Below are 25,167 nucleotides of genomic sequence, written 5' to 3' on the forward strand. Positions count from 1 at the left end.
TTTTAGTCAGTGGAGAGATATTTTAAATTCAAGTTGTAGGTACAAGAGATAATAGAGCAGAACAAACCACTTGCTGGGTGATGAGGCAAACAGGCCTGATATTACTCACTAGACTTAATGAAAAATGTGCTAATCAGAAAGGGAATGGTGATTTGAATCTTTAAAAATCTTTGTAGTGGCAAACTCTAGTGGTAATATCCACAGGAGGAGGCTTCAGTTGATGTAGTTCTCCACTGCCAGTCCCCTAAGCAACAAGAATCCTCCTTGGAAAATGGACATATCAGACTGTCATAGACCAAAGCCTTTAACGGTTGCTTCTTCCAGCTCTCCTTATTGTAATTCAAGGACCACTCATCAGCCTTCAGTTTATGATTTGGTTTCCTGTATACATCTATCTACAGGGAAAGAATGCGAAGATTATGTGATGAAACGTGTCATTTAAAATGAGTACATCAGCATTCTGGTGTTTACAAGTAATCCCTTTATCTTGATTAATGGGAATTGGTCTCTGAGAGATGATGCACTCAGTGTCTTGAGACATTTAGGTTGAAGAGTCTTCAAAGTTGACCATTAGATCCTGTATCACAAGAAATTCACTAACGTAATAAAGGGCCCCTTTGAGGTTTCTGGGGAGTCAATCTGTAGACCTCACTCCCTGGAGTGTGCAGTGACTGAGAGAAAAATAATTATATATGTTTCCACCTTCCATGTTTATTCATTTAACAAATACTTATTGTGTGCCTACTATGTGCCAACTATATAATTTTGCTATATATTTGAATTTGCTCAGAAGCTTTATAATGTGGACATGTTTTTCCTGCTTTCATTATTTCATAGCATGTGATGCAGCAATCGTTTTTATCTGACTCAGTGAAGTTGTCTATACACCAGGGTAGTTTCCTGCATAAGACCTAAAACTTTCTTGCATTTGCTAACGTTAACATTAGTATGCTTTAATTTTCTGAAAACTGTACATTTACATTTGTAGTTGAACCTGCTCCTCAACACTTTTTTTTTTTAAAATTAATTTATTTATTTTTGGCTGTGTTGGGTCTTCGTTTCTGTGCGTGGGCTTTCTCTAGTTGCGGCGAGCGGGGGCCGCTCTTCATCGCGGTGAGCGGGCCTCTCACTGTCGCGGCCTCTCTTGTTGCGGAGCACAGGCTCCAGACGCACAGGCTCAGTAGTTGTGGCTCACGGGCCTAGTTGCTCCACGCCATGTGGGATCTTCCCAGACCAGGGCTCGAACCCGTGTCCCCTGCATTAGCAGGCAGATTCTCAACCACTGTGCCACCAGGGAAGCCCTCAGCACATTTTTTTTTACTGCCCTGCTTTTGATCTGTAGTGCTATAATTTGCACTGCATTAAGAGATAGCATTCATTGAAATATTTTATTTTATGTGGAACAATGGGAATATTAAAAATGGTTGACCTTCATAGTGAGAGTTGAAAACTCAAAATTATAATGATAAAATAAAAATAAAAATTAAACCACATAATTTTACATTATGATGATAATTATATTATCCCTCAATATACCACTTGGTCTTTTGCTTAGAAGTAAACAACGTGGTTAGACATGGAAGGGACGAATCTGACTAAATGGTACCTACCACACAGGCTTCTAGTCATTTGACACACTTTATTATTTCTGAAATAAGTATTACAGTCTTATGGTATGAGATTTAATAGTAAAGTAGTTCTTTACACTCAACATTCTTCAAAAATCACTACACAACTGGTGTTTAAATATAATAGAATTAAAGTTGTATACCAGAGAGTGAATGGGCTCAGATATAAGAGCTCTTTCTTAATAGTAAAGAGCTGTGTGATAAGAAGTACTTCAATTGAAACTAAGTTAAACATTAAACATGTAATTACCTCTGTTTTGGATTTCTCAATGATATTAATTTTGTGAAGATGTTCTTTCTTGTTTTCTATAGAATACTTCTAAAGAGAGATTTTTCAAAATCAAGAAATGTATTAACCCTTAATCATGGATGGATTTGTAAAAGGAGCACTTGTGAGCACTAAAAAACTATTGTCTCTAATAGCCCGGGGTCCAAATATTTATTATTTAGGTAACAATCCACCTAAACAGTAAAAAAAATTAAGCCTAATCTTCATTCCTTAATCTTACCTATTCTAATAATCATTTAATCTTCATTTCTTAATCTCCATGTGTAGGAATAAGATCCCTGATATCCTTGGCCCAAATAAAATATATGCGGTTTTCTATGACAGCACTCATTTTTATTTTTATAATCCATTAATTTAATATAATTATATTCTAATGAGCTTAGGACTTAGCTAATTCATCATCAAAGCAATTAGTTCATTACTCACATAAATTGTATGTGCCTGTGGAGAGTAACCTCTGCACTGGCATGATGGCGACTCAAACATCCACCAGCTTGTCACCCAGTCTCTGTGCCTTGTTCCCCTGATAGGCAGCTTAGAACAGCAAATAGAAGTTTTGGCTCTGGGGCTCAGAACACCTAGGTTTGAATCCTTGTGCCATACACTCACTGATTTTTCTGATATCGGCAAGTTATTTGTCCTCTTCACCTCAGTTTTCTTCTGTGTTAAATGGAGACAATGATAGTACTACAACTCACATGATAGCTATGAGGATTTAATAAGATAAATCCTGGGCAATATATTTAGGACAGTGCATTAGCACACATTCAGTTTCTTAATAAATGTCGATTATTATTACCTGTTTGCAGTTATCTTCTAAAAGATTTGGGTGTTCAATAGACTAAACAACATGGATAAAAGCAACAAATTGGGATTAAAAATGGAATACAGAAAGTAAGAAAATTCCTTCCATAAGACATCTGAGAGAAAAACTAATTATCATAGTAGGGCAATTAATTTGACTTTGTTTCTTGATTACTAAACAATGTTCTGATAAAAAGTTATGAATAAATGGTAGAGATTTTAGTCTAGAATAGCCTTTATGCCAAGTATATTCTCAAATTTCATTGGGTTAATAATCTGTAATCTGAGCTAACTGCTAAAATATAATCACATTGCAGTAACAGGTACTACAGACAGCAAACTAGTTCATGAATCCTTCAGGTGTGTCCTCAATATGATGTTTTGGGGTCTACGTTTCTACTAGCAGTTGAAAGTCAATTTTGCTAAACAATTTATATGTATTACAGTTGGATTTGCTATGAAAATATCAATAGCAGTTACATTTTGTATTCTAGAAAAAAATACATCATTAATTGTTCTTTTACTTTTTTACTGAGTGGAATCATTTTCAGTGATGATAGCTTTGGGAGCAATAGATTTGCTATTTATCACTCACAATCTGGTATTGCATTCAACACCTCCTAACTCTCCATTAATTTTATATCAAATTTACATTTTAATTGTTTCCAAAGTGCATTTATTTTCTAATATTTATTACCTAAGAAATTTTGGCACTTTTTAAAACAACCATTTACTCAGCACAATAAGTTGCCATTTCTTAATTGATGGGGAATCACATTTACATATACCTAATTCCATTTGATTTTTCTCTCTAAACTTCATGCTCATTTTCAATAAGTTGGGCAAGTGTTTTGGAATGGGTCCCTTTCCTCATGGAAATTTTACCTCACTTTTTAGCCTAAAGTTCTTTCAGTTGTGTTTTTCTGCTTAGTTGAGTCTGTTTAAAACAACTGATTCATTTTTATGAAATCATATCAGTTTTAGTTAAATTAATTTTTATCTGAACTTCCTTTATATTTTATTTATTTATTGTATCCGAATGTATTGAATATCTATGGATCTGTTTTGAAAATCTACAAAATCCATTCAACCTCATATGAATGAGTAGGACATTAAGTGAAAATTATTTTATAACAGATATTGCACTTTATCTTGTAATTTTTTTTTTAAATTTGGGGATTACCTTAGTGGTTTAAAATGTAAGATCTTTCTAGGATCTGTTTCCACATTTAAAGTCCTTTGTATGGTTTGTAATACTCTGCATAACTTTACCCTCAGCACCATTCTCACCCATTTTCTTCCTCTTTCTCTTTTTTTCTGTATGCTTCAATTACAATGACCTTTCTACCCCTCAGACATGCTTTTACTCACAGGGCCTCTGCTGTTTTCTTTTCTGCAAATCTTCCCAAATAGTAGCCTGACTTTCTCCAACACATCTTCTAGATCTCTGCTCAAACACCCGCTTCTCAGAGAGGCCTTTCTTGACCACCCTATTAACATTTCACTCCTTTTTATTCTCCTTTCCCTTGCATTATTTTTCTTTATAGCACTTATCATTACTTGAAATTTCACTGTCTATTTATTTGCTTGTATGTTTATTATCTCTTGTGTCCAGTGGAATATAAGTACCTTATGGTGTGAACATTATCTATTTTGTACTCCAGTGTATCTCCAGAATCTAGAAGAGTGCCTGGTGGACACCAGACACATGTTATTAAATTTAAGAGTGAATTAATTCCTTCATATATTTTCATTTGTCTTCTCAGATGAAGGAAAAAAAGTCAGCATAGTTTAAATCAAGTAGATCTCCTGATTATGTGATTTATTTTCCAACTTACTTAAAATATTGATTTTTAATAAATTAGTACCTCTTTGCAAAAATTCTTATTATAACCTAGTGCATTTAATATCAATAATGCTGCTATTCAAAAGTGGAAGAAGTTACTATCATACTTTTATTATTATTGAAGTATAAATGTGAAAGGAAACAAAACAACTTCATAGTTTTAGGAAAGGTTAAGACACTCAGATTTCAGAAGAGTGCTCCTAAATGTTTCTACCTGTTTTCATTGTGTGGGTAAAATAAATATATATATAGGTCCTTCTCACTATAAATTAGTTTATCCTCAAATTCAATCACATATCAACTTTTTATCCCCCAAAGTCATGTTTATTTAAATTCTTATCCTCTGACCATAATTTTCCTTTCTTTACAAGATTGTTTTACTCTTAGAGCCAATTTCTAAATAGTTGCAAATATTACACAAATTCTATTTAAATTCCCCATGCTACTGTAAGATTAAGCAGTGCCTGTTTTGACTACGTGTCTATGTGTCTGAATATATATGACATAAAAGTTAATAAAAAGCTGATGAGTAATTTTTTAGCACCTAAAATATATTCAAGAGGATGGATGCCTTTAAACCTGCCCATGAATCCAGCATAATCTTAATATTGGCAAAAGTGAAAAGCGAAGTTATGATTTTATGCTAATATTATGTATTTGATGGCTGCTCAAGGAAATAACTATTGTAAGATTAATCTGAAGAGAGCAGACGCCAGTACCTTTCAATGAATCATTCTGAACACAAACATCCTTCCTTTTTATTGGTAGAGAAAAATAGCAGAATCCTTCCAAATTGTGGAAAGCAATTTTTTTCTTTCAAAATTTTATCTGAAACAAAATAACGAGTGGTAGCATAGAAAAGTGGGAATTTGCCTCTTTTAGACAATTTTTAATTTATTTTTTATAACATACAGTATGAATTGTTTATAGTGGGCAACAATCTAGATCACTTAATTTAATATGTAATCTTTTCTCAAATTAAAGGTATCAGAACACATATTTTAGTCTTGGCATATCTTTATACTGCAAAGTAGAAAATGGCAAATGTTAATTATTTTTATGCATCCAATGATTTAAGCTCTTTCTGGGAGAGAGAGGGACCAGGACAAAAATTTTAATTGAAAGAGTTAATTCCTAAATAGTCTTACTGACAAAGAAAAAATTCCATAATGTCTAGAAATGGCTCATAGAATATATGAAAAAAGTGTTACACATTCCTGTTGGGTATTGTTTAATTGAACATTGGACAGTAATCAAAGGTTCCAACACTGGCACTTTTATGTTGTATGATATCAGACACTGAGATTAAGAGCTGTGAGATTTAACTTCATGATTTTTACTCAAAAAACTTTGGAGTATCAGTTAGCTTTAGTCTTCTAAAAAAAAGACTGAATAGAGAGTAAATTTGTAACTTAGGCCATATACTGTCATTTCAGGTACTTTTCCACACTCTTTGGTCTTTCTCACCTTCATCGTATATCATCAGAGTTAGATCAGAACTCCCTCAAAGCTCTGGTCCCTACTGGAGAACTAATAGAGTGATGTTTGTTTAGAGGCTGACAGTCATGGATTATCTAATCAGATACATTTTAAAATACTTTGTTATATAATCTAGTGCTTTAACACAGTGGTCTTTAAACTGTATCACTGGAGTTATGGTAAGTCACACCACAGAGTACACAGTTGTGGATAGATGGTTAACATCAACTTCCATATGTATTCTTTTCTAAAACTGCTTTACCTGAGGAACACCTATGCTGGAGACATCTTGACCATTCCCTTTTCCTATCTTCTCTTTCATAATCTCTTTTCTCTCATCTCACCAAAAAAAGACATATTCTTATCTGTCTTTAAAATTACTATGATGCATTTCCCAGAGTTGTATAAAATTCCATAGTGCACAACAGAAAGATAACTTGAAATACGTATGTCGGCTGAGCCTTTTATAAATAAGATACCAAAAAGCCAGGTTACAGTTTTATGTCTTTTTTTAATCTTACTACACATTCCCTAAAGGCACTATTCTACTTCATGGAGCACATAAAAATTTAGAAGTTGTATAGCAGATGGTGGCAAATTCGGAGATACATAAAATATAGATCTTTTAGTTTGATCAGTTCATGAGTATTTCCTATCACAGCCAGTTAGTCATTTTTATACACTATTCCAGCAAAAAGAACATCAAATCTAATCATTATTTGCTTTCAAAGACCTCCTAAGAATATGATTGGTAAGGGGATTTACAAAACTTTGGATATTTTATCTTTAAACATGAGGATGCTGTGACGACTAGGCTCTAAAGTAGCTTTATTAACATCGTCACGTTTTAAATTATAGTTTGGGAAATGTTTGGCTGCAAAAACATATTGAATTCAGATTAACATGAGTTTTGGATATTTCCTTAAAACAGTAAATATGATTAAATATAGGACTTTAATCTTGCATCTTTATAATGTGCATTTAGAAATGAGACGGTAGCAAAGTGAATGCTATTAACATTTGCTTTGATTGAAAAAGGCAGTAAAATTATTTTCTGACTGGGAGTATAATTTGACTGAGTCTTTTGAGAAGGAAAACTGGCCTTTCCCATTATGTAATGGCAGACATTTTTTTCACTTTTGCAGCAAAATCTGCAGTCCATTCACTTCCTTTACAGGGTAGGTAGGGGTGGTTGGGTCTTGGGAATGCGAAAAGCAGGTAACCCAGTCTGTTTTCTTTGTGAATATACTAATAACAGACCTGTGGCATACAAATTAAACATGTGTTATTAGCAGGAGAACTCTAAACTATGGAATGTTTGCAGAATATTCCTGGTTGTCTAGGATTGCTTATGATAAACCAGCAATCCACGGATTTATGGGGCAGAGGCTCTCTGGAAAAATGTCATATTAACTATATGTACTACCCGAGTGTAAAATGGAAATGTTGCATGAACCCAAGGGTTATTTGTATGTAAACAGAGTGACTATAAACCCTCCTTATAAACTTTAGACACTAATCTGTTCCAGAAAATGTCAGATCCAGATGGAGTCTGGGGAGCTACTCCAGGGGTTCAGGACATCTCCCCTGCTTTGTGCATGGGAAATATTCTCGAAATTAGTAGGAAAACTTGATACTAGGTAAGACCTGTGATTCAGGGAAATCTGATTTGACAATCCAGTTCTTTGGATTATCTCAGTTGGTTTCCAATTCCTTGTTTAACAATATGGAGAAAAGAGCTAATCAAATTATCAGCTGATTGATCACTAAACATAATTTTTTCACGAAGATGCAACCCAGAAATTGTTCAGAATAACTGAGTGACAATGTTATAAGAACACGTCTACTTTCAACTGCTTGAGCTGTGCTCCTCAGCACTTACATGTGCTCAAATAAAAGCAGTATATCAACTTTAGACATGGAAATGTAACAGACTATAAGATCCCATCCTTATGCCTAAGAGACGTTAAAGATACAAAAGAAAACTGGAACACATTCCAATAGTCAGTTATTGACTTTCTTTGTTTATCTTTGGAAAGAATGCAGATTACTCCTATTGAAGTCCAGCCTTCAATCCTCAAAAGACTTTGAAATCAGCTCCCATAAAGTCCAGGTGTAAACTTCTCCTGGAAATTGTGTAACTTTCCTTGGTACAAAATAGACTTTCACTCAAACGTACAATTAATTTTCTTATCAAATATTTACTAACTTTTAAAAGTAATAAATCCATTTTCTAATTCTAGGAAATTAAAAAAAAAAAAGTACAAGAACCCAAAACCACCTCTTATCTTATTTATATTAACCGAATATAAACATTGCTAGCATTCAGATGTTATTTTTTTAAATTCCTTTTGTTATTGTTCATAGAATATTAGTGAATTTCCTTTTTAAAATTTGGAATCATAGGCTTTATTTAGGTTTTTCACTTAAACTTAAAACATTAACATTTTCATGTGTTACTAAATATACTTTGAATGCATGACTTTAATGGCTGAATAATATGCTATCAAAAAATAAACCAAAATGTATTTCAGTATTCTGTGACTAATAATGTTACCTCAATCATCTTTTTATAGAAATTGTTGCCTACATTTATTTATTTGAAATAGTGTCCCTAGGTCAGGAAGTTTGTATAGATTACTAGGCTGACAGGGAGCAAAAATGCCTGTCTCTCCGCATTCTCCACATCATTTAGTATGATTGTTTTCAACTTCGATAGGTGAGAAATTTTAATTTGCCTATCTTTGATTACGTAGAGGTTGAATGGTTTTTAATTTTTTTTGGCATATGAAATTTTTTCTTCCATGAATTGTTGAGCAACCTAATCTTGATAATTAAATGTGCTGTTCATTTTATTCATTCTCCATATCCCCAATAATAAAAAATATAGCTATCTCTTTACAACCAGCTTAATGAACAGGATTTAAGGTCAATCATTTCAGAACATGCACAGACAACATGCTCTCTATAAATGATCTTGTTTCAAGGATACTGCATTTTCCATTACATAGGAGAGGACTAGTAAATAGTTCCTACTTGGGTACATGGAGATTTAAGGGTCCAGTGCAGCAGACACAAATTTTCATTTGCCCTGAAAAATAACGTATGGCTCTCTCACACAACTCTGCCAAATGCTTTTCATGTATCTCTAACTGTTCTATTTCAAAAAAGTATAACAAACCATTTATATACAACCAGCAGGAAATATGTTTTTTATCTCAAAACAGTGGAAAAATATAAAATAATAGTTTATCATTTTCCTAAGTGCAAAGGACCGTATTGGTCCTGGAAATGAATCATGGAAATCTCATGAATTACATATGAAAAATTTCAAACTGCGTTTGGAGTGGAAGCCAAAAATCTCCACACCTAAGAGCTGCTGATGTGGTATTATTTGTTGTTAGATTATTTTTAGTTCTGCTAGCTGAGACCAAGCATTTCCATATTATTTGCATTTGCATCCCCTTTTTTATAATAATTAACAATTCTGTTTCACAGTCAGCGGTACAACCAATTTACTGACATCAACATTAATTTCCAACAAAGTTTAGGCTACTATTCAGAGTGAAACATTACTGTAAACTACACTTAGCAAAAGGAATCTTTTAAAAGTCATTTTAGCAAAATTTTAACTACAAATATTTGATGTTTTATGTTTGTAATTTGACTGAAGTGTTGTCATCAGTTGGAAATTTACATAAGTTTATTAAAGCAATACAGAAACTCTTTTGTAGATATATTAAGTTTTGTTTATCTGATAAAGAGTAACTGAATTTTAAACTAATATTTCTGGGCAAGAAGATGAAATAATAGCAGAGAAAAGCTTTTTGGTATTGAGATTTTTCTAAGCCATCCTGGTAAACAAAGATGGTAGGCAAAGTTAAATCATTTTTAGGAAGCTCTTTACACTAAGCTGTCTAATTTAAAAGAAAGCATCCTTAGGGAATAAGATAAGCCTACACCTGATAAGAGCTGAGCCTGAATACCTCAAAAGTAAAAATAAGTGACTAGAAAAAAGTGATTGCAAATATCTATGAAAGAAAAATTTGAAGAGTTTTGACAACTATAAACTCACTTCTACAAACATACACACATATTTTCAGGTAAGTTCTCAAGTGTGAGACTACTTCTGACTCTGTGGGCCCAACAACAGAATCAACTCATACTCTGCTGGTGAGTACATTCAATTGACCCAGTCACCTGATTTCACGAGCACAGTGATGTGTGAATGGAATATCTGGGGCTCTAGCTTTCTTGACTGTGCCGGCTGGTTAATAAACTTCAGTATGTAATTGTTTCATTTCACATGTATGTGTGCCATGGGTCTGTATATTACTTACAAAATTAGATCATTTGCAGGACTGTTAAGCTTTGTGGGGATGCAAAAAGTTCACTATGGAAATCAAAACAGTTGGAGGAAACATTAACTACGTACAAAGACGTTATTTCAGTCTATTCCAGTTGTTCTCAAACAGGGTAATTTTGCCCCCCAAGGGACATTTGGTGATGTCTGGACACAGTTTTGGTTTTCATAACTGAGGGAGTACTACATGCATCCAGTGGGTAGAGATCAAGGATGCTGCTAAACATAGTACAAGGCACAGAACATCTTCTCTTCACTACTGTATGTAAAATAGATAACCAACCGGGACCTACTGTACAGCACAGGGAACTATACTCAGTATTTTGTAATAACCTATAAGGGAAAAGAATCTGATCTGAAAAAGAATTTATATATAAACGTGTGTGTATATATATATATATATATATATATATATATGAATTACTGTGCTGTACACATGAAACTAACACATTGTAAATCAACTATACTTCAAAAATATATATGTAATATAAATGTTCCAAAAAAAGTAAATAAACAACCCAGGAAATAAATAAATAAATGAATGAATAAATAAACAAATAAAGAAAGTATGATGAGAAGCCTTTGGGGCAATCTGATCAGGGGAGCAGTGCATTGAGCAAGCTGGCCTTAACGTTTCCCTCAACTTGACCAAACTTTAGATAGAATTCTTCCTGCCTCTAGGTCTCTGGCCTCCCTTTTCTTAGAGTATTCACTTTGAAAATCTATAATTGTAATTTCTTTCTCTGCCCCTTTGAGATGTAAATCTGTTTAAAAGCCTTTTGCCCGTTTTACACTCCAGGAATGTCTTTCTAATAGGTAACTAATTACAGGTGAGTGTGTGAGTGGCAGGGTGATTCCTACAGAATGTAAGTACCCTTTGACAAGGGAGCGTGGCCACTGAATGAAAAGAAGTTCAGTGAGGCTAGAGGCCCGAGAGAAAGGAGGAGTGAAGTGTAACCTGAAATGGGAGTATCAAGTAGGGACCAGCCCATGCAAAATGTTATAGGCTATGCTGAATATTTGTATGTATCCAAAAGCAAATGAAGCCATCCAAGTGTTTGGGCAAGTAGAAACGTGGGAGGTGACATGGTTTAATTTATCTTTGGGGAAAAGTAAAACACTCCAGTGGCAGTGAGGGAACTGAGTAGAAAAGGATAGAGTATATAAGGGTTTAATTAGCAGGCCGGTGTGGTAATTTAGGTAAGACAGTAGCTTGATTTGGATGACCGTAGAGATGAAGAGGAGTGAATATTTATGAGGCAAAAATAGACAACTTCGGGATAAATTAATGTAGGAGATGACAGAGAAAGAGCAAAGCTGACTCTCAGGTTTGCAACTGAACATGAATAGACCTACCATTCACTGAGAAATAGAATGTGCAGCAGGACCAGTGTTGGGCCGAAGGAGGGGCTGAGTTGGGAGAAGTATATAGAAAGAAAGGATGCAGCAGTCTAGAAAGGGAGTCAGTGAATCTTGAAAGCACAAGAAAAGAATCAGAGAGGCATGTGTGGACAATGGCTTCGCAATTACTATCCAGGGAAAGGAGTCATGTTCTGTGGTCATAACCTGATTGGTGGGGAAATCCGCACGGCAAAACAAAACAATCAAAAACAAATGGCAGAACAAATATTATCTTAGTGGCTTTCATTCAACAGAAATGTTTATTAAGCACCAGGTGCCGGGAAGTTTAAGTGTAGATTTTTAGAATCATCTAATGCTACCCGTTTTCTGATACCATGCTTATTAACTCTCTTTTTATTCATAATTTGGACTTTATGTAGCTTTCCTACTGGAAAAAAATGGGCTATCCAAAGAACATGAGTTTGCAGGAGACATTTTGCCATTTAGATGTCCACTGCAACATAATTAATTTGCATTCTAGCTCTATGTATCAGTGTCCTCAGCTTAGAAAATGTGAATTTATCCCAGATATATGGGGCCACTCGGAGTGAGCTAACAGCCTACTGAGCTCTCTGAGTCTGAAAGAATGAGATTAGTGTACACTCAGGGTTTTATATCACTCAAAAATTTATGGAAAATCCTTTCCATTGGCCAGATTCACAAAATGTTCACATACACATTAAGTGTAATGTCTTGAATGGGAAGCCACCTCAAGTGAGAAATAAAACTGTAGTGTCTCTATAAATATGCTCGAGGGAGCATTTTTGAACCATTCCATACCTGTGTCATTTTTAAAGTGTTAGGTATAGTTCACTTATCCCATGAATACCATTTACCATTATTTGAATTAACACTCACCCTTTCAGATCTTACAGCTACTAGCATTTAACTACCTTGTTGACTGGTTAATTCATCTTCCACTAATGAATGTTTCCAGCATGCGGACTTGACAGACTATTACCCAACTTGTAAATGAATTATTTGGTGTTTTAAAGTCAGAAGTGATTTGACATAACATGACCTATAACTAAATAAACAATTTAAAAGCCGTATGCCAATTCACTGTGCTATTCTGTTGATTTTTAGTTAGTGCCTAGTGACATGTAAAAGGATTGTTTTAAAGTAGCCACTTTTACCACACCAAGGAATGATGTGGTGTGGATACTTAGAAAACATTTTAGAGTAAGGCAGACCATGGATTGAATCACTGCCAGCTCCTGTTTACCACTGTACATTTCCCTTATTTTCCTATACTGCACAATTATTCTGAGGCTTAGGCATCATGTTTATAAAATATCTACACAGTGATCAGCAAAAAGAAAGGGTCTCAGTAAATAGTTAATGAGAAATAATAATAAAATTATGATTATGAATAATGGTCATTGTCATTTTCAGCAATAGCAGCTTCTGAAATCTTTTTCAGAAGAAGCACCATTTATTTGGTATTTGGGGCACATCCAGGTTTTACAGAACTTGAATCTTATATAATTATGGGTTTTTCTTTTTCAAGAAACTAAAAATCACAAAAAACAAAATTAGGTGCAGGGCCTTAGAAGAAGCCATGCTAACTGAGGAGGCCTGAAGCTTAAGCTTTATTAACTTCACAGTAAATAAAACTCTAAGGAAAGCAGATGAGGGTTTATAATCTGGAAAATCTGTACCATAACAGTAATTCATAGTTTTCCCCCTCAGGAGTGAAACAGAACTGCAGTTCAATGATGCTCGTCTCTCTAGCGATGTCCATTCTCTTTCCCATATGTCTTTATCTAAGTTATGAAAATGCCATCGGAACAGAGCACGTGGGCCACCTGAAGTCCCACTGATAGACATGAAGATATGCCTACATATACATTCTGGGACTTTAGTGACAAATATTCACCCATAAAGTTTGGAGAGAAATCAGAGGGGGAAAATAATGAGAATTACAAGATTGGACCTGGACTTGCATTTCAATGGCTGGAACAATTTCAAGTGTCAGTGGAACAATTTCAAGTGTCAATTCAACTCAATTTAACAAACATTATTTACTTTGAACCAAATAAACCAAACCAATAAGATCTGAGAAAACTTCACAGAGAAAGTGACAAGTTTGGCATCAAAAGATGATTTGAATCCATCTAATTACATTTCTCTTGCTATACCCATTGCCAAAATAGGCTTTCCTCTCCTCTTGAAAGGATTGGGATAGCAGCCCCAAAGGTGTCTCTAAAATGCATCATAAAAGAAGATCTTTCTTTTTTCTCCATACTACTACCTACAGCTCAAAGTTGTGAGATACAGGCACCTTGAAGTGATATTAAATCATTTAAAGTATTTTTTTTTAAAAAGGAAGCAATGCCATGATCTGGAGTGGCTATGCCTGTATACAAGATTAGGAAATTGAGGTTCAGATGCCATGCTTCTTCAACTCACATGTGGCAGAGACAGAAGTTAAATCCAAATTGCCACAGATCTCTGTTTCCAGAGCACATGCTTTTTCCATCCTCCAATGCAGTTCTATGTCCTTCCTGATTATTTCTCTGCTTTTCTCTCACCTAATAAGTATAAATTGCTAGACATTTTTAAACTGTTTATTGCACAGGTATTTAGAAAATTATTGTCTTTGTTAAGACTTTTTTAGAGATTTGTATCTCACTCATATTCAGGAAACTCATTGTCTAAAGTACATGTGATAAACAACCTTGTTATTTAAAGTCATGTGATACAAATTAAAATCCATATATTGAAATCGTTCCATTTGCAAAGGACATAAATTACCTGCAAACTCTTGTGAGTTACCCTTCTATAGGGAAAAGTTGACTCACTAAAAAAGTTAAGAAAACTATTTGATCAATGTAATACACTTACATGTTTTCATATGTGACTTTTGATGCACGTGACATCTTGATAGGAAATCCAGTTTACCAGTTAATATTTGAAGTTAAAACTAGAGTTCTAATCTAATTCAGTTTCTCATGAGGAAGTGAACCAAATTTCACTACTATGTTCTACTTAGATTCATGAAGTCCTTAGTTTTTACTTTAGCGACATCCTCTTCTCTTCTTTTTTCCTTTCCTCCCAGTCATTGCTTTGGCTGATATTTTAATTCTACAAAGGGGGAAGGTCTTAATCTTTACTTGATTTTGGGAAAAAAAAAATCTCTTACTAAAAGTAGGAAAAATTTTTCATATCTTTGAAAAAAATTTTTTCATGTCTATTTCCCAGGGGGAATCTTTGAAGAAAAGAGATATGCAAATGAAGAGAAAAATCTGTTATCTGGAATATTTTATTAAAATTTTAAGATTCCAGGAGGAACTCAGAATGACCTTCAGTGCTGAGCATGCCCAATAACTACAAAGAAGAGACACTTTCCAATGTATCTGAAGTCTCTCTGAAGGAAACAAAAACAAAAACAAAAACAAACAAACAAAAACAAACTAACAAAAACGTAGGGATCAGGCTGATAGGCAAGTGGAAAAAGAGAAGTGAGGCGACATGGTACTATCACCAAAGTAGACGCCATAAAGAATTTTCCTTGCACCGGTAACTGTCTCAATGGAGATTCAACTGGAAACTTTACAATTTTTTTTTCCTCTACAAGGTGTTAGAGAAAAGAAAAATAGGTAATGGGGGAATAATAGGTAATAGATAATAAAGTGATATTACTAAATTTTGCAGTAGCTTTTTCTGAGAAAATATAAAATCCTCACAGAAAAGTGTCTAATTAACCCTCTGAGCATACTTATGGGCAAGGAGCTCACAAAATCAGCACATACAGGTGAAGTGATTTAAGCAGACCCTGTGTCTTACTAAGAATTCAAATACCGTCATGGATGTCTCAACTCACTAATCCAGCCACTAGAGTTCATTGGCAAATGCCAATGCAAGAGTGATGGCCCAGACAATGGAGATGGAAATGTTTTTTTAGCATGGCTCACTCAGCAGAATACCCAGAGCCTGACTATATTTATTAAATTCTCTGCTTATTCTAGCAGTTAAGTAGCTTTTGATCCTGAGTCACAAATGTAATATAGTGAAAGCTCATTAATTTCTATTTCAACGGTTTATACTTTTTATAATTTTGAAAGAGGTTATACATTATTTCCTTTAGACTATCTATAAAGAAAAATTTAGAAAGCAAATTAACCACAAACACAGCTTGCTAGGGGGCTTTCTTAAAATACTTTACAGATGGAACTTTTTATTCACCATCAAATAATTTGTAATCACCCACTTTCTTGCAAAGGCAATCGTATGTTAATCGGAAATTGTTCCTATATCTTTATTTTAAAATGTTCTCCAAGACATTCCCCGAAAGATTTGGTTTATCTGATTCCAGATACTTCATTTACAATAAAGGCAAATATTTTAACACTCAGTTATTATCTATCTATTTATTTATTATCCAATTAATTTCTCCTCAAAGATGCCATTTAAAAACTTTTTGTTTTTACCATAATCAGCCTCCACTTACAATTTTTATGTCTCATTTAGTCCTAAGGCTGTCCTAGAGAGAACCGTTTGTTTTGGCCTCTTTTTCCTGCTCTGCTCTCTTTATCTCTCTTATGTGTTCTGCATTGTCATATTGCTGACTTGTTGCCATTAGTCTCAGCTGGTGCCAGGATAGCACTTAATGAGACAACATTTTTGCATCTCCATCCGCGGTCAAAACCAGTGACCCATTTCTTAAAACCAGTCCTTTCTGTTGGGTGAACATGGGTAAGAGTAAAAATCCAAGTCCTCCTGGTGTCTTAGTCTGACATTTACTTCACTTAAGCAATCAGATCTATTAAGTCAGTTAAAAAGCATATTCTTTCAGAACTTTTAGAGTGATCGTATTAGGATACTTGAAAACCTTGAGGCTCATGGTTTTGGTTAGGTAAACCTTGAAATCACCACCAAATTATTATGGATATGACTGACTGTTTTGCTAGACATAGATGCTTTTTGAAAATGGGGACACTACCTTCACTAATCCTTCCAACAATTATTCCTTCTAGCACTCCTTTTGTTTGTCTTGTCAGGCCTTTTCCACTTGTGAAGGTTTTAAGAAATAGAGCACTACATGGAGTCAGGCAGAAATGTGTTATTTTCTTTCAAATTCAGGCCACACTGTAACTTCAGTATTGCAATTAACAGATTTTATAAGCTGACAAGAAAATACTTAGCATATTTTCAAAGTCATTTTCAAGCTGAAAATTTTAGAAATGTAAATCCTCCAGTGCGTTTACAACCTCTCTTAAGTGTTCCTTCATCTGTAAAATGCAGGTAATGCATTTTATTTCACAGAATTGTTCTAAACACACCTACTGTGCTTGGAATAGGTGCACTGCTCAATGTTTTGGTGGTTCTATTCTCTTCTTGCCCCTTATCTCTCTCTCTCACACACACACACAAGTGGAAAATTGTATACACTTGCATTTACTTGAAGATGTTTATTTCATGTAAATGGTGTTTTTTATTATATTATTTCATTTAAGCTTATACTAACGAAAGCTATACCATGCTTCCTTCCTACTCTGTGAGAGAGAGTATATGGGCTTCATTGCTATTTTTGCTTATATATTCTTAATATCAAGAGAGGTCCTCATCCTTTTAATTCATCTTGAAAAAGTGTGTTTTTGTTTATGTAACCACAAAGCCACAATGTATGTAGATATGAATGTGTGACTCTGTGAGAGCAGAGGTCATTCTCCCATATCCCCAAGACACCCCAGCTATGTTTCTCTGAGGCACTGAACACACTGATAAGGCCCATGAGGGTAGGAACATTGCCTGTGCACTCTGATTGGCTTAATTAATTTCATACTGTTAATTATTTTTTGAAATAGCACCTAATAGGTTCATTTTGTAATTTTTATTTTAGAAATAGTACCTAATAGATTCATACTGTAATTTTTACTTTAGAAATAACACATAATAAAGGAAGAAAGGACCGAATACAGGACTGAATGAAGAAAGAAAAATGTCCTACATCTAACAGAGCATATGCAACTTTTAAAAATAAGTCTTGACAATTAGCAGTACCTTGTCACTTAATGGCTCTTAACGTTTGAATTTTCCCCAGCCTGTTCTGCGCTTACACACATGCATGTGCATGAACACATGGGTGTTCGTGCATGCACACCCCTCCCCCCAGCTCACTGTCTCACTGATCTATTGTTGACCAGAGAGGATAGGTGTTTAGGATTCACTCTGATTCCATTCAGACTTATTTGTTTACTTTTTGTATTGATTGCTACATCTCCTCCTTGCCATAAAGTTGACACTTGTGCAGCACTGGCAAAAACAGAGCCGATGAGTAGGCTTGACTTTAATTTTCTGGTGATTAACTTTCCTCTGTGAAATTTGAGTTGATGTAGACTTTGTTCACTGTTCAGAGAATTGCAGGATGCTAAAATTGCCACCTTTGTTTAGCTTTTATCTCACCTATCTTTTACTGTCAGCAATTCATGAACTAAGTTGTTATTATCATTAATAATAGCATCAACATACAAAGGTTTATGGAAACCAAAGTACCCCAGACCTTGTGGCTGAGAATGAGGTCACACAAGTAGTTGGATCTGAAACTTAATATCTCATTATCTCCAAGGTCTGCAGGTCTTCTTTGAGGTCCCTCTAGTAGACCTCTGAAAGTTTGGAAGTCTGAAATGGTATTTCAGATGAATTTTCCATCATAATTCCTGGCAACTCTGGACCTTTGCTGTTTGCATACTACATTTGAGTCAGTCCCACCACGTCTTGGGCCCTTCCTGGGCCAGCAATGCTCAGCCTCTGTAGCCCCCAGCCACTACAGATTTCTTACACAGTACCCCAACCTCATGCCATCTTGCCTCCTCCTCTCCTGTGCTTTCTCTTCTTATCTGTCCTTTGTTTTCTCCAGCTTCCCCAAATGTTGGCTCCTTGCTAAGCAACACTGTTTGGTTACTGCCTTTTTCACTTTGGCTGCCAAACAACAAAGCCACCCTCTTCCGAATGATTTATCAAGATTTTCTTTTAAAAAACAACAACTCTTTCCCCATAAGACAAATGCTATGTTCAACTCCTAAAATATTAAATTTTGACCCTAAGTGTTTAAAAAGTATTTAGCTCTAAAATGAAATACAAATGTATAGGAAGTTTCACTTTGAGGAGAGGATTTATATTTTTACCAGCAAAGGTCAATCTCTCATCCTCCATCACTGGGTATTGAATAAACTCAGAAATTACATATAGGAAAATATTTCACATTCTCTCTCTCCATTTACATATATTTTCTCATATATTTCTAAGTCAGGATGATATTAAAATATGTTTAACAGAGTGTAGCATAGATACTGACTACTCAGAATGGAACCAACAACGAACCAGAATGGATACTGGGCACAAGCCAACTTTGGGAAACCAGTCCTGGTATGTGATGACTTAATATGTCTTCCTTTTAGTCAGCTTTTAAAGTTTTCTTCCAATTTGTTTCACACATCTTTTATAGATTAAAATGATCCCTAAATACCTTTCTGTTGCCATTTTCAATGAGGTGATTCCCTTTTATATTTTCCTACTTGATTATGTGGTGTGTGTGTGTGTATGTGTTCATCCTGTTGTAAAAGAAAAAGGAGAGCTGGGCAGTAGAGTAGTAAAAACAGATTTTATTCAGGACTATTGCAATAGGGGAAAAGAGTATAGAACTGGTCTCACATATGAACACAGCATGGGCAAGTGGGAATTTAGAGCCAAGGAGCAGGATGTGGGTCAGTGGATGAAAAACTACTAACAGGAAACCTGAGCGGTAAGAAGGGATTCTGGGTAAACCTACCTACCAGTCCAGGATGATCAGACATCACCTGGGAGATGGTGGAAAATGAAGAATTTGATCAGATATTACCGGGATCAGGTATCCAGGGCGAGGGTTCTGGTTAAAGTGACTTAGCAGGGATTGGATTTTACAAGGAAATGCACAGATGGGCCTAGGGGAAGGTTCAGGAGCTTGATTACAGCTTGGCTCAAGCAAAGTATCTTTGTTACCATATTACTCTAGAGATATCCTTAATCATTCACAATACTAATGGATCCTTTGGGTTTTTAAGATTTATTTATATGTTCAAGATTAACGGTATTATCTCTGCCTATGCAATACATGGTTATTCTTGCTCTATTTAATTTTTAGTTTTAATTATTTAATAGTTAATTGTTATTTTTATATTTTCTGTTAACATTGACACATGCATGCAGTAAAAAGAAAAAAAAAAGCAAAAACTCTTAAGACTATAAATGTGCTTAGGTGCAAAGTAAGTTACCCTGAGGGCCACTGTCCAAAGAAGATGCAGCAATATATACTCAAACCAAGAAGGTTTGAAACAGAACTTTTTCTTTTTCCTCTTAACAGAACTTTTCCCAGTATATAATTAATGTTTGTAATCTTTATGAGAGTAATAGATAAAACAGGTGTGATTGATGTAATTTGCCTTTCTCAAGTATACATGACTTAGCATATATTAGTATGATTAAAAACATGCATATTTCTATTTTGTATACTATCTCTTTCTGTCCTTCATAGGTGAGTAATACGTGAATAATTACTACTATAAAAATAAAATACTACAGATAAAGCATATATGCCCTCAGATCACCAACTTCAATCCTATTATTTTTATTACTTACCTTTTAATACATGAACATACACACACATACACATATACACATACACATAAAATATAAGATTGTTTGGGGGACTTCCCTGGCGGTCCAGTGGTTAAGACTCTGTGCTTCCAATGCAGGGGGCACAGGTTCGATCTCTGGTCAAGGAACAAAGATTCCACATGCTGTGTGGTACAGCCAAAACAAAACAAAACCATAAGATTGTTTGTGTATGTTTTTGTTTTTCATAAGCATTATTATTCTTTATGAATTGTCCTTCAACCTGCTTTTTGTTTGTAGCAATATCTTGAAGTTTTATTTATGTAGATACATGTAGATCTACCTCTTGCTTTTAACTGCTGCATATTATTCCATTGTACAAAATACAGTTAGGCTTTTCTCTTCTGATAGTAATTTGGGTTGTTTAAAATTAGTGTCCTGTACATGCTTCATTCGGTGTACATATGAGTGTTTCTCTGGTGTAGGAAAAATTAAAAGGAATTGTTGTCATGCAATATGTATATTTAGAATGTTTAAATATTGCCAGACTGCCCTTCAAAGTGACTGCATAAAGTTCCACAGCCACCAGCGCTGTATGGCTGTATCCTTCTCTTCATACTTACCTATAGTTTATATTCTTAAGCTTTTTGATTTTTGCCAACATAATGGGTTAGAGATATCATTTCATAGATATTTTAATTTGCATGCTCATGTCACCTAGCTGGATTGAGCAACTTTTTCATATGTATATTTGCAATTTTTATAGGAAACTTATTTGTTTTTATTCCTCAGCAATTTTTTATTTGTTTGCTTATCTTTAACTTAGCTATAAATAAATAAATTTTGGATTCAAGTTTGTTTTCTTCTAAGTCTATAGCTAATCTTTTTACTTTGGTTATGGTGGTTTTTCATACAGAGGATTTGTCTGAAATTTTGATGTAGCTAAATTCTTAGAGCTTTGCTTTTAAAATCTTACTTTTTAAAAAATTCTCCTACCCTGTGTCTTATAGATATTATTTTATATTTTCCTCTAATACTTTATAGTGTTGCTGTTTGTATTTAGAACCTGAATCTACCTGGCAAATATATAGCAACATGTCTCAACATAATTTATTGAATAGTCTGTTCTTTCTAAGCAGAACACTTCTAATGTAATACATTTCTATACATGCATATATGATCTATTTATCTAATACACACAAATACCATGGCATTTCAATTATTAAAGTTTCATATTACATTTGTTCTATGATTTTTCTCTTTCAAAAAGGTTTGCTATTTTTGCATACACTTTTCTATATGAATTTTATCTTCCCTTTGTTACCATCCGTAAATTAAAACTTAGGGTTTGACAGGGATACACTGAACGCAGAGATTAATCTGGGGATAATTACTTATAACATTAAGTATCCCCATTCATGAACATGCTATATTTTCTACATTTATTTGGGTCTTATACATATTTATATTTTTGTATTTTTTTCCCATTACAGTGCTGAATGTTTACTCCTTACTTCATAACTATGTACTATATATTTTTGTTGCTACTGTGAGATTTTAAATTATATTTTCTATTGATTATGTTTGGTGAGTAGGAAGCTTTAGAGATCTGATGTTCTTCTTGAATTCAGCAACTTTCTCACAATTGGCTAAATGATTATCTTTTTTCTCTGGGTAGATGATCACCTGTTCTTTACATCATTTATTTCCTTATTTTTCACACCATTTATTTCTAAATTATGTTTTACTGCAATAATAGAGGGATTTTATTGATTTTTAAAGTTTTAAATTATTTAAAATGTTATGTAATAAGAAATTTTATATCATATTTTAAGGAAATTATACCTGCACCTGCCACATATATTTTTACTGACTGCCATCTTTCCTTTTTTTCTATTTTTTTAAAAATTTTATTGAATTGACAGAAGCATCTTTACTAAGTGACCTGTTCAGAATTGCTATCCTTGCCCTCCAGAAAGAGAATAATATAATCTTTTAGAACATGGAGGTGTATTAATTGGAAGTAAGGAAAAAATCTAGATGAAACAGTTTTTTTTTTCAATAAATAACTTAGTACTTATTTTTAATAAAACACTGCCATTGTTTTCACAGGGTTTTACTTTCCCTTAACTTTTAACATATTATGAGTTATTATGCAGTGTGTAAACTACTCAATTAAGCCAAATAATGGTGGGTCGATACAACCAAAGTGATATAGCCAAATGACACTTCCTTTTGGCCATAAATATGGTTATTATGATGTCCATAATAGAACAGGTGAATGACTTAATAGAACAGGTGAATTTGATATGAATTTCTTTCTCTTTCCGTAATAACTGAAAGATGACTTACTTTTGGAGCACCATACCTTATATTCAAAATACTGTAGGTGTTGTGTACATTATCTCTTTGTATTGTTGTTAAGGAGAAATCACAAGCCAAACGTTTTTGTTGTTCTTTTTTCTCTTGTAGATGACCTTTAGTTTAAAACAGAAAAAATATTTATTTTAGGATAAGTGTTGTATACTTTCCTAAGTCACGAATTCAAATATTCTCCTATGGTGACTGCTTTATTGTTTGTTTGTTTGTTTATTCATTATTTGACAACTCAGTGTATTTAAGTGACTGTTGTTCTTCTCTGGTTACCTCTAACGGTTTGTACTGTCCTGTATCGATTCTGGAATCACCAATTTTTTCAAAGGGCCCCGGTTCCATTTAGAAACAGATCTGAGAATTTCTGTGCTCAATGCTACTGTGGTATTTTTGTTTCTAGACTGATTAGAAGACAGACCTAAAAGATATATACATCTATTCATTATCTATCACGTATCTCTCTTAAAACCATAAACGGTGAGCTAATGCTGATCTCTCCAATTCCAATTTAACAACCCAAAGTTCATCCAGCACATCCTCTAACCATATTAGTAACTCTCTTATCCAGTAGTGAGGAACCCGGATCCCACCAATCTCAATATATTTATCATTTATTTCCACCAGCCATACACAAAATGTATTTGCAGAATTGCTAACCTATACCATTGAGGAAAAAAACTCTAATTAGAGTTCAATGTATGTTTACATTGTCCCCTATCTTTAGATTGAGTATATGGACTCAAAACAGTGAGTTCAAAAGTTACTTGAGCTAGTACTCTTTTCTCTCCTTTTACTAAAGTTAAACTATCAATCTGGAATTTGTTTAGGTTCATATGTTTCTGTTTGCATTCTATTCTGGATTTTTTTGGTTATTTCCTCATTTTCTTGTTTTGCTTATGGTTTTTAAGTATGTAGAATGTACTGTGGTTTCCAACAACAAAACTACAAAATGTACGCTACAAAAAGAGCTACTCCACCCACCAACAAGTCCACATTCACACCACTTTTGACATTAACTCACTTCATTTTCCAGTTTATCTCTTGTATTTCTTTTTCACAATAGATGACTAGATAGATGGACATTTTCTTATTTCCCCCTTTTATTTCTTACTCAAAAGTTAGCATGATATGAAATCAGTATGGCACTTAAAAAAATTAACAGTATAACCTGGAAATCTCTCTGCGTCAGATCATAGAGATCTTCCTCATTCTTTAAAATAACTGCCTAGGACTCCATTGTACCTTAGGATATTCAACCAATATCCCAAGTATGGGCTTTTAGGTCATTTCCAATATTCTTCCAATGTAAATAATGCTTCAGTGAATTATCTTGTGCAATTGTATTTTCTTATGATAGGGCTGAATCTTTAGAGCAAATCCCTGTGAAAGAAATTGATGGATCAAAAGATATTTTCAAATTCTTCTCCATATAAGTTGTACCATGTTACACTTCCACCAGCAATGTGTGACAGCCTCACCAGCAGAAGATATTTTCAAGTTTGTTTTTTAATTTTGTTTCTGTTTTCTGTTAATCTTGGTGGGAAAGCACTGAAGTCTCAGTTTGGTTTTAATTTGTATTTCTCTTATTATGAGTGAAGGTGAATATATTTTCATATGTTTAAAGATGGTGTTAATATCTTTTTCTTAAAATTATGTTAATTTCATTTGCTCATTTTTTTCTATAGGATTTTTGTACTTTTCCCTTAAATTAAAAAAATGTGTATTGTGCATAGTATCCTATTCCTATGATATGCTGTAAATACTTTTTTGTGAAGTTATATAATACTTTTGCAAGTTTGTCTCTTAGTCTGTAATTATTTTTCTTTCCAATGCAAAGATATTTTTTATTATCTCAATTTAGTCAAATATTTGTTTGTTTGTCCATCTGGATTTTAGGTCATAGTTAGAAACCTTTCCCAGTGCCAAGTTATAGAAGAATTCCCCTATATTTTCTTCAGGACCTGCATGGTTTCATTTGTTACATTTAGATCTATAACCTATTTGGAGCATATTTTTGGATATGTTGTGATAGGGAATTTAATTTGCTCTCTTTTCCAAGTGGCTATTCTGTTGCCTCAGCACCACTTATTAAAACACTCATCTTGGGCTTCCCTGGTGGCGCAGTGGTTGAGAATCTGCCTGCCAATGCAGGCGACACGGGTTCGAGCCCTGGTCTGGGAAGATCCCACATGCCACGGAGCAACTAAGCCCGTGAGCCACAACTACTGAGCCTGCGCGTCTGAAGCCTGTGCTCCGCAACAAGAGAGGCCGCGATGGTGAGAGGCCCGCGCACCGCGATGAAGAGTGGCCCCCGCTTGCCACAACTAGAGAAAGCCCTTGCACAGAAACTAAGACCCAACACAGCCAAAAATAAATAAATAAATAAATT

Source organism: Eschrichtius robustus, chromosome 8, assembly GCF_028021215.1.
Source record: "Eschrichtius robustus isolate mEscRob2 chromosome 8, mEscRob2.pri, whole genome shotgun sequence".
In the NCBI taxonomy this organism is placed as follows: domain Eukaryota; kingdom Metazoa; phylum Chordata; class Mammalia; order Artiodactyla; family Eschrichtiidae; genus Eschrichtius; species Eschrichtius robustus.